General features: G+C 25.8%; 1 long non-coding RNA gene across 2 annotated transcripts; it reads right to left on the reverse strand.

Moving 5' to 3' along the window:
* Positions 1-2,449: 2,449 nt before the first annotated feature.
* Positions 2,450-10,221, reverse strand: LOC132919738 (uncharacterized). Of its 2 annotated transcripts, XR_009660667.1 has the most exons (6): positions 10,089-10,221; positions 7,146-7,289; positions 4,676-4,789; positions 3,445-4,252; positions 3,240-3,355; positions 2,450-3,150 (listed from the first exon to the last, which is right to left on the reverse strand). It is a non-coding gene; the product is annotated as an uncharacterized LOC132919738 (long non-coding RNA). The 2 variants fall into 2 exon arrangements; XR_009660666.1 differs by lacking the exons at positions 7,146-7,289; positions 10,089-10,221 and having other exon boundaries at positions 4,676-4,887.
* Positions 10,222-12,552: the final 2,331 nt, after the last annotated feature.

The raw sequence follows: 12,552 nt of genomic DNA on the forward strand, positions 1-12,552 counted from the left end.
TCATCAAGACATCATACAAATAAATATTTAATTTCACTAAAAATGAAATTGTGAAATTTGGGATACATAATAATTTGTAACTTATAAGTTAATTTAATATTTTGATGAAAATACCATAATTATTTAGCTGTAATAGTTTTTTATTAGAAACTAAAAAAAATGTAAGTTAAAGTAAAAATACATTTTCACCTATAGGTATCATGTTCAAACATACCACAATTAGTCTAACATTAATTCATTTTTTATTTAACCCAGCATGTTAATAACTTTTTTAATTATTTTCTATAAATGTTATATTATTTATACCTCTACAGGATGATTCTTTTATCATAAAACACTCAATATTTCAAAAAGTATTCATGTTTTTGAAAATATTTTTTATCCTTATATTTTTTTAAGTTTTTTACTTTGTAGAATGACAACATATAGTTTTAATTTCATATTCCAAAGCAGAATAATTTTCAGAGTATTTTGATATATAAAATTCAAATTTAGGGCGAGTAGTTTATGAGTTATACTTATTTAAAGTTTAGACAGGCGGAGTAGTGAACAAACATTTCGCGGGGTAACCCCGTACCACTCCACTCCGCACATCTAAACTTTAAATACTTATAACTTATAAACTACTTGCCCTAAATTTGAATTTTATGTATCAAAATACTCTGAAAATTATTCTGCTTTGGAATATGAAATTAAAACTATATGTTTTCATTCAAAAAAGTAAAAAACTTAAAAAAAATATTTAAAAATCTAATATTTTAATAAAAACGTAGTATGTTTAACAACTAGAAACTATGTAAAAAAATGTTTTCAAAAACATGATTATTTTTTGAAATAATGAGTGTTTTATGATAAAAGAATCATCCTGTATATAATAAATCCCTTAATTTTGTACCTTTAAGTTTGAATATACATTTTTACATTTGATATAATAACTAATAAGTGACCTCTTAAGATAAATTATTTTAATATGATTATGTATATCTTTATTTGTGGTGACTACTTGTCTACTTAATACTTTACTAAATATTGAAAATTTAAAAAAATTATATTGTCAACATTTGCCAATCTTTTATTAAAATTCTAGAGGTGAACATATAGCTTACAAGGTCATAATTATAAGTTACATAATTTCATCTATTATCTTTACCATAATGCAACTTGATTATTAATTAATAATAATAATAACCTACACAGATGACACGTATTTTATTTAATTTATTTATACAACGTGTATATTATATTTTATAGTAAATAATAATTAATGTTATAAGTTAAGGAAATTAAGGTCTCTGCACTGGATAAAATATACTACCTATGGACTGACTCACTATATTTCTATGTATAAAATGTCACTAACTATTAATCCTCAAAATACCTATATTTCCATACTATATAGAGTATTATAGCAATTATTATAATATAATATTATACATTTATACTAAATAAAAGCACATCGGCAGCATTGTGATCGTGATGTAAACAATTTTAAGCACAGATTTCGAATTTCGATTTCTAAATTTCTTTTTTATTCGTTTACTATGATTTCTTTCGTTGAGTCGAGTTATTTACGCATGCATGTGTATACTCGTTGCATATTTATTGAAGTTATCACTCATGAATATTCCCAGTGAGAATGGGTTACGTATCACCTAGATCCCGCGACAAGTAGATCCACGTACGTCAACTGGATCCCTTTGGACATTTAGAACCTCAATGACAATTTAGATTCCATATTAACTATAATCTCCCACGTCGTTTAGGTACCTAGAAATCGGCGGTACCTAATTTAAAAAACTTGTCTAAAAAAATACTTAAATAACAATTTAAATTTTAAAAATATTATGAAATAGTATGAAGTATAAGTAAGTTACATGGCGTTAGTAAAATCTCTAATTCCATTAATTATGATATTAGATTCGATGTTTTAAATAAGTAGTAACGTTTCATTATATTCTAATATACACGATATATGAATTATCGATTATGTTAATGTAGAACTTATATATAATTTTTAAAAGAACTTTCTCAAATACCTATTTATTATAATAGGTAAGTACATAGGTAAAACCTAACCATTAACCTATAATAATTACAATAATAAGTAAATAAAAATATGTGTAAATTCAATGTTTTAAGTAAAGTAATAGATACACACAATATTTCTGGCAATATTAAACTTGACCCGCTTTTGTTAATGTATTTGTAAAATAAGAACTAATATAATAACTATACTTGCCACTTGGAATCTTTTTATAACAAGTCAAAGAATATTTTTTAAATATTAAATATTATTTTATTGAAATACTTTATAAAACGTTAATATTTCTCGTTTCTTGATATAAATAATTATTTAATTGGTATTTATTAAAAAAAAATGTATGCAAGGTATATAAGATAAGAATAACAGTGTTAGGTAATTTTCCACACCACCTTTATTATTAAACGACGTACAATAACATAGTCCGTATTGTTTAATAACTTTATGAGGTATTACACGAGGCGCGTTTTTTTATTGTGGTGTCCCCAGTAGGCCTAATCCACATCGTAAGCGAGAACGCATCATATGCAGGGGAGTATTTAGGTAGGGGCTTTGGGTCCAGTTGTCCAGAACGGCAAATTTTTATCTTGTATACTTTATGAGTACTGGCGCAGTGACGTCAATCATTAATATTTTTCACAACAAATGTGTGCCATAGAGGTATAAAATACTATAGTATTTATATAACATGGTATTCTATGGTATTAACAGTTTGACCATTGCGCGGCGTAGAAGGTTTTTAATTTTTTTTTTAATGGGGGGAGGTGGCAAAATATGTGTTGCCCTTATCCTAAAATTCCTAAATACGCCACTAATCATATGAATGCATTCAAATAATAAAAAAAAAATATACAATAACTTAAATTATGTGGATATTAATAATACTATACTATATAATATAAAACGGGTAATGTGTATAATATATGTGTGTTGCCGGCCGGCGATAGTGAATGTGTTGGATGAGTGGACGAGAGATGAGCGCTAATGCGTAAAGGGGGGACAACTAAATTAAGATGAGCTTCTTATTGATGCTGCCAATCTTCCTCCGGGTTGAAACGAAGCCGAGTGCCGACACATTTCCCATCAGCTTTGTGACAAATTCTTCTTCACTAATAAATATTAAATAATTATATATAGTATACTGTACCGTCTGTACCTACTACGATTCTAAAAGTTATAATATAATACAAACAAATACTTTGGACAGTTGATTATCAGTTGAATTTCTTTTTGCTGCTGCCAATCTTCCTCCGGGTTGAAACGAAGCCGAGTGCTGACACATTTCCCATCAGCTTTGTGACAAATTCTTCTTCACTAATAAATATTAAATAATTATATATAGTATACTGTACCGTCTGTACCTACTACGATTCTAAAAGTTATAATATAATACAAACAAATACTTTGGACAGTTGATTATCAGTTGAATTTCTTTTTGCTGCTGCCAATCTTCCTCCGGGTTGAAACGAAGCCGAGTGCCGACACATTTCCCATCAGCTCAATGACAAATTCTCCGTCGGTGGGTAGTCCATGATCCAGCCAAATGTTCGGTCCCTATAAAACTTCAACTAATGTGCTGATTAAATGTAATTTAAATTTATAGTAAAATTTTAATGTTTAAGAAATCTATGTTGGTGTTCTTTTATTTTTGAGTTTAAATTAATTTGAAATTTTATATTCATAATTTATCAGTTAAAAATGTAAACACGAACTAAAAAGATTATAGTATATTGCAGTTTAACTTTCTGTTCGGTGGCCACCTTTTTAATTCCTCACTCTCTTTTATAAGAAAGTTAAACAGCACAATAACTATAAAAAATATAAATTTAAACATACACAAAGACGAACTAGCTTTGTGATAAGAAAAAAAATTGGTAATTTATCAACGTATTATTAAAATAAAAAGAACACCTAAAACCATAGTACAGTATATTATCTGAAAAAAAAACCATAAAAATTAAATATAATTTAAGTAAAATTAAGTTATATTAAGTTATATTAAATTAAGTTATAATTTAAGTAAATATTCATAATATACTGTACTACTGTTCAAAAAATTATAGTATTAAACAAACACAGCCTTGTGACATTTATTTTTGTTATTCAGATGAGCTTCTTAATGATACTGCCAATCGTCCTCCAGGTTGACATTATTCAAGGATATAGCGTAATTATTTCAGTTTTTTTGTTTTTCCGATATTATGGCAAGATCTGAAATTTTTTGTTTTATTTTATTATTTACCACCAAAAGTACCAAATTGATTCATATTTGCTACAAGAATTCATGACAAACAAAAAATAAACTATATAATTGTAAAATCATTATACATTTTTCGCTACGTCCACGTCCAGGATCTAAGGTGTACTATTCTTACTATTCTACTACTATTCTAATATAATACAATCGCGAATAATACATGGTTGTTATTTCTCACAATTTTTGTCTACTATAACTAATGAGTAAAATAAGTAAGCATTGTGTACTATTTTTTCATTGGACCCTGGAAAATAAAATATGCGTCTACATCAACTACATCGTCCGACTAGCGCGGATTATTCATATAAATTAATATATTTTATTTTAAGTTAAAAAAATAATTTTAATCCCAAAAAAGAATAATAAAAAAAACTTACTTAAGCGTCGATTCTTCCCGGGAAACCGAGTTGTACCAATCTACAGTGTATACGGAGTAGTGCACCGCCGCCGAAGAAACTCCAAATTTTCTTCATACGATCTTCATCATGATTCTAAATGGGAGTATAAAGATATTTTATGAAAATAAACAGCACGAAATAAAAAGGAGAGTACTTGTCATGTACTGAAGACTGTTATTTAACGACTGTTCATTAAGACTATTATAGAATTGTTAATCGCCTTCGACGAATGTCGTCGATTGTCGTATGCCACAGATGACGAATATTATAATATGATAAACCTATGGTTTTTTTTTTATAGAACTCTTTGTGATATTATACGATCTATTTTTCTATTTTAGCTGTTTGACATATTGACGTACAATTAAAACATATAAACTATAGACCAAATCTTTATAGATATTGCAAAGTATTAATATTTTATTCTAATGAAGATGATTACAAATTATTTAATTTAATCTATAAAAATAGTGAACTAAACAAAAATAATTATACTATTATATATATTTAAAAAAAAAGAATTATGATTAATATCGTTATGTTTCTGAGTTATTATTTCTGCATTCTTTTGGTTTTAATCACGCAGTGCTTTAACTTAATCTTACATATTCTTACATGTAAACTTACATATATCTATCTGAAGACACCTATCAAAATAGAAACAAATTCATACATTTTCTTTATTATGGTTTCATGTAACAAATAGTACCTAGTCAATGCTTTGAGAAATTCAATTTTCAGTACCATTTTACAAAATAATCAAAAATTACATTAAATTAAAGATAAAGAAGTAATTATTACAGTGTTGCTTTATACATTAGTGATTAAGTTTATTATTGTAATTAGTGGGTGAAATTTGAATTTGAAAGAGACAGTCAGTCAACCTTCATTAATAAGTATAATTTTGATGTATTATGACTTATAATATTATATGTTGATTGATATTGCTAAGTATTTTATTTTTTTTTGTGTGTAAAGTTTGACAAGCTACATTTTTTCCGAAAACATTGCATTTATCAAAATTATTATTATAATATTGTATAAATAATAAATATAATTTATACCGTATTATATTCTTGTTATATACTTTTGAGTCAATAGGTACAACACTTTCGTAAAATAATTTGAATAAATAATATCTTAAGATTAATCTACGTATGTCAAAAATGTCATTGTGTACGTATAGTATAACATTTACAAAAAACGTTTATGCCCCTACAAATAATGTTTTAAATAATAACAAAATATATAATATCGTAAATATACATAATTTCAAAATATTTTGAAAAAATACTATTTGTAAGAAATAATCTCATAAGAATTTAATTAAAGTTTTAATTATCTAAGATAATTCGTTTTTGAACTATAATAAAATATAAAAATTATTTGAGAAAAAATATTTATTTTTAGGGTGGGTGTATAATAAACATTTAATAAGATATAGGTATAATACTGAACTTCAAATAGTCATAAAAAATAATGTGACTTTCCAGTAAACATATTATTTTTGTTTAAGGTTAAAAAAAACTAATGAGAATTCCAATATAATATTTTTTAATTGTAGATATAAAAAGAAAATATTTATATGAATATCTAACGAAAAAAATTATTTGAACATTTTATAGATTTAGCCGAATACAATCAAAATTTTAATTTTAAACGTTTATAAAATATACCGTGACTATACATTTTTTATTACAGTAAATTAGTGAACAATTGATGAAGAAACCTGTATTAAATTTTAAATCATATTTGCATATCTATAATTTTTTCGGCTTACCTAATAAAAAAAAAAAATTAATTGTTATAAATAATGAAAATGATTTTAAAATTATACAATTTACCTATAGAGAAATCATAATGTAGATAATTGGTAAATTTTTCAAAATTCTATAATTAGCATTTTTTAATTAAAATTAAATTAATAAATTAATTTTGTCGATATTATACAAGTATATAGCGTATAATAATACATTTGATTTTTTGTGTTTTCGATATTATGACAAGATTCAAAATTTTTTATTTTATTTTACTATTAACCACCCAAAGTACTAAATAGATCATATCCAAGGTATACTTGACGACTTAATTTTATTCTTGGCTATTTTATACATTGGACCAGTGGTCAACCTTTTTGGACTCTCGGGCCACATTCACAGACTAAAAACTGTTTGCGGGCAAGAAAAGAATAAAAATGTAATATACTTAAATTATTTACTATGCAAAAAAATATTGTTTAGAACTTAAAATAAAAAAAAAAATTCGTCGTTTTAGAATTTAAAGCGGGCCGTAGACAATAGCTCACTGGTTGCCGGCCATTGCATTGGACGATTGGAAATAAAATATAAGTCTGTCATCCAAGTATAGCAGCTTGTACACGTCAATAAATATTTATTTTAAGTATAAAAGATAAATTTAATATTCCATAATTATGGGAAAATTAACTTACGTAAGTATTCTTCGACGCTGTTCGGCGAAATCGAGCTGTACCACATTTACAGTTCAAACGTGCACCATCACCGCCGAAGAAACAGCTAGCTCTTATTTCTTCATTCGTCTTCTTTGCGCTTCAGAATGAAATTATTAAAATACTCTATAAAAATGAGAGCACTTGTAAAACACTAAAGGCTAATTTTATTTTACTATTTAGTATTTACCAACCAAAGTACCAAAAATAGATCATATTTGCTACAAGAATTCATGGCAGACAGAAAATAAACTACATAATTGTAAAATCATTATACATTTTTCGCTACATATCCAGGATCTAAATTCTAAGGTGTACTTATAACGACTTTATTTTATTCTTGGCAATTTCATCATTAAAGCATGATCGGTAATCTTTTTGAACTCTCGGGCCAAATTCACAAATTAAAAACAGTTTGCAGACCAGATAAAAATGAAAATTTTATATTCTTAAATTATTTACTACGGAAAAAATTATTGTATAGAACTTTAAAATAATAAAATATAAATAAAAAAAAATTTCAGTGTTTTAGAATTTAAAACGGGTCGTATATACAATAACTCGCCGGTTGCTGACCACTTCATTGGACTGGACGATCGAAAATAAAATATAGGTCTGTAATCGGGATAACAGCTTGTAGAAGTTAATAAACATTTATGTTATGTATAAATAGTAAATTTATTACTACCCCAAAATTATAGGAAAATTAACCTACGTAAGTATCCTTCGACGCTTTTCGGCGAAATCAAACTGTGCCATATTAAAGTTCAAACGTGCACCGTCACCGAAGAAACAGCTATAGTTTATTTCTTCATTCGTCTTCTTTACGCTTCGGAATGGAATTATTGAAATATTTTATGAAAATGAGAGTACTTGTCATGTACTGAAGGCTGTTGTTTGACGACTGTTCAATAAAATTATTAGAATTGTTAATCGTCTCCTACAAATGACAACGATTGTCGTTTGCCATGGATGTCGGATGATAATTATTATAATTTTTTTTTTATAGAACTCTTTGTGATTTTATAGGATTTATTATTATATTTTAGCTCTTTGACATACGTAAATTTGAAACATATAAACTAGACCAAATCTTTATGGATATTGCAAAGTATATTAATATTTTATTCTAAATCTAATGAAGATGATAACAAATTATTTAATTTAGGTAATCTATGAAAATAGTGAACTAAATAAAAATAATTATATTTTTAAGTATTAAAAAAAAAGAATTATGATCAATATCGTTATGTTTCTAAGTTATTATTTCTGCATTATTTTGATTCTAATCACGCGCAGTGTTTTAACTTAATCTTACTATTCTTACTTATCTATTACATTAGATGCAATTACCTCTGTCTGTAGATATTGTGTCTGAAGACACCTATCATAATAGAAAAAATTCATACATTTTGTTTATTGTGGTTTCTTGTAACAAATAGTACCTAGTCACTAGTCAATGCTTTAGTTAATCAATTTACTTTTTAAATTTAAAATAAAATATATTCATTTTTATTTTTTATGAAAAATCCGCTACCCGGATGACGTAATCGATGTAGACGCATATTTTATTAATTTATATATAAATTATATAATATTGAACTTCAAACAGTCATAATATAAGTTTCCAGTGAGCATTTTATTTTTGTTTTTGCATTAAAAAAACTAATGAGAATTCCTATAAAACATTTTAAAATTGTAGATATAAAAAGAAAATATTTATATGAATACTAATGAAAAAAATAATTTGAACATTTTAAAAATTTTAAAAATTTGTAATAATAAAAAAATAAAGAACATTGTTTATATATATATAGTTTGAAAATATTTTTAAAATAATAACATAAATAAGAAATGTTCTCATAAAAAATTAGTTAAGACTTTAAGTTATCGGTGTATAAGATTATTTGTTTTTAAACTATGTATAGTATTATAGTCTATAACACAATATAAAAATCGTTTTACAAGAAATAGTTTTTTTGGGGATGAAAAATTAATACTCAATAAGTCATAAAATATTGAACTTCAGTCGTAAAAAATAATGTGACTTTCCATTAAACCTTTTATATTTGTTATATTTAAAAAAAACCAATGAGAATTACTATATTAAATTTGTATATAAAAAGACAATATTATATATATAAATATCTGATGAAAAAATAATTTGAAAATTGTATAGATTTAGACAAAATTTGTCAAAATTCTGATTTTAAACGTTTATAAAAATATAATATCGTGACTATACATTTTTTATTGCAGTTATTTAGTGACTGATGAGGAACACTGTATTAAATTTTAAATCATATTTGCTATCAATAATTTTTATCGGCTTAAAAAAAAAATATTTAATTATTTAAAATTGTTAAAATGTTCTTATAATTATACAATGTATAGGAAATCATAATGTAGACAGTTGGTAAAATTTTCAACATTCTATGATTAGCATTTTTGAATTAAAACTTATAGTAAATGAATTAATTTTGTCGAAATTTTACAAGTATATTATAGCGTAATGATTCCAGTTTTTCCGATATTATGACAAGATCTGAAATTTTTTATTTTATTTTACTATTAACCACCCAAAGCACTAAATATATTAACTTTAACCTTTTAGAACTCTCATGCCATATTCACAAACTAAAAACAGTTTGCGGACCAGACAAAAATAAAAATTTTATATTCTTAAATAATTTACTATGAAAAAAAATATTATCTAGAACTTTAAAATAATAATATATTAAAAAAAAGATTTCATCGTTTAAGAATTTAAAACGAGTCGTATATACAATAACCCGCCGGTTGCCGGCTATCGGAAATAAAATATAGGTTTAAGTAATCGGGGTGGCAGCTTGTACAAGTCAATAAATATTTATTTAAAGTATAAAAACTAAATTTATGACTACCCTAAAATTATAGGAAATTTACCTACGTAAGTATCCTTCGACGCTTTTCGACGAAATCAAGCTGTGCCATATTAAAGTTCAAACGTGCACATCAGCCACCGAAGAAACAGCTAGCTCTTATTTCTTCATTCGTCTTCTTTGCGCTTCAGAATGAAATTATTGAAATTTTTTATGAAAATGAGACCACTTGTCATGTACTGAAGGCTGTTGTTTGACGACTGTTCAATAAAATATTAGAATGGTTAATCGTCTCCTACAAATGACGACGATTGATGTTTGCCATGGATGACAAATATTATAATAATATGATAGATCATATGTTTTTTTTATAGAACTCTCAACTCTTTGTTATATTATAGGATTCATTTTTATATTTCAGCTGTCTTGCATACGAAACTTTTGGTATCTAATTAATTTCATACGTAAAACCATAATAATTGTATATCCTGAATTTTTTTTTAAATTATAATTTTATTATTTCAATAGTTGTTTGGTAAAATTTCTCACCAACAAATAAGACTATCTTCGACCAGCATAATTTTACATTGTACACAATGTATTAATGCATTATACATTGAAAATTGAATTCAAATTGTACAAATTCGTTATAGTGACATACATAACCTAGTCTACTTGTAGTATTGTATAGTCACCTACTATAGTAGCTATACAGCAGTTTACGGGTTGGCTGTACTAAATGATTAATAATTTTAAAAATATTTAAAAGTTCAATCATTCAATTAATATTACATACTAAATAGTTAATAGATTATGATCTACTTATAATAAAGAAGGACTTACAAAATCAATAAAATTAATTTCTAAATACAAGTAGTTATTCACATTCGACTCGGTAAATACACATGTGACTATATCATTCCCGTTTCGGTACCGTCCTGTTTAGGAATAATACATACCTACTCATACTATTTATATAGGTTCTATAATGTTAATATGTTCAGATAATTTGCGACATGAATATATATATATAATAAATGCATCTATTTATGGTATTATGCTATTGTTATTTTATCCTATAAGTGTATAGTCAAAATATTTTGAAAATTATTTTATGTATAAGAAATGCAAACATTAACATTTGTTGAAATTTTCAAATAACTACAGTTATTCGTTTTTAAATTACTACAAAAAAAAACAAAAATTGGTTGAGCAGAAATAGTTTTCACAGAAATATGAAATGAATATCTAATAATGTCATAAAAATTCAAAATTCAGACAATTATAAAAAAATATTAATGCGTCTTTTCAGAAAACTTTTTATTTTTGTTAGGGATAAAAAAACTTATATTAGTCAAGTACTCGGCCAGTTAAAAATGAAAAATGCTATTTATACAATTAATATAAATATAAATTATTATATAAAATGGGTCTGGTAATATACTTATATGACGATTATTTTTTTTTGGTTTCACGTATTTTATGCATCGCGCGTTCGGGAATAAAATATGCATACGTATACGTCACCCGGCGTGTAGCAGATTTTCCGGTGCAATAAGTATGTATTTATTTTATGTCTAAAAAAGTAAATTAAAGCTCCAAAATTATAGAAAATTAAACTCACGTAAACATCGATTTTTTTTGTGAAACTTAGTTGTGTCATATTTAATGTCCATACGTTCAGTAACCACATCGCCGACCCAGGAACACCTTTCCTCGTCCGTCTTTACCACGTTTCGAATTGAAGATATTGAGATATTTCATAAAAAATAAGCTGAACAGAACGGCATAAATATTATATATATTAAAGTACGGTTTAACGATTTGTACGTCAATTTTTTTTCTCCGTTAAAATTATTACAACCGTCAATCGTCTCCGACGAATAGCGAAAATTGATGATTACCATAGATGATAGATTAATATGATAGATCCATATCCATAGATTATATACTGTATTATTATGTTGTAATATTATTATTAGCCAGACATTTAAATTTATTCGGGAGTCTGCCGTTCGAGAGACTCAATTGTGTATTTATACAAATTTTATATGCAAGGCGGAGGGCGGGGTAGATTGTATAGATGTTGTGCAGGACATTGAGATTAAACTCTTTCAAAGTTTCTGCCATTGGCATCGCATAAATTAGTAATTAGTTGTTGTTATCGATATTTTTCGCCCGTATTATTATTGAATGACACCCGTCTTCTCATTATTAATGTAAAAATATTATAATATTATCAATAATCAATATTAATATCGTAAACCATCATAATTATTTTCCAAATAGACAAAAATATTAAATTATAGGTACTACAATTTTCTTCAAACTTTTTTATTGCTTTACTACCTTTTTTTATGGTGAGTTCGCCATCTCAAAGACCCCTGACGAGCCGCCACTGCAGGTGTTAATAAATTTATGGCATAAACAGCTTAAAATTAATCTACATAATATTTTGAATACTTCTCTGTTAGTGTTAATAATAATACACGAATTGGTGTCTTTAAATAATATTTTTGTTATAACTT

The sequence above is a fragment of the Rhopalosiphum padi genome, chromosome 1, assembly GCF_020882245.1.
Source record: "Rhopalosiphum padi isolate XX-2018 chromosome 1, ASM2088224v1, whole genome shotgun sequence".
In the NCBI taxonomy this organism is placed as follows: Eukaryota; Metazoa; Arthropoda; class Insecta; order Hemiptera; family Aphididae; genus Rhopalosiphum; species Rhopalosiphum padi.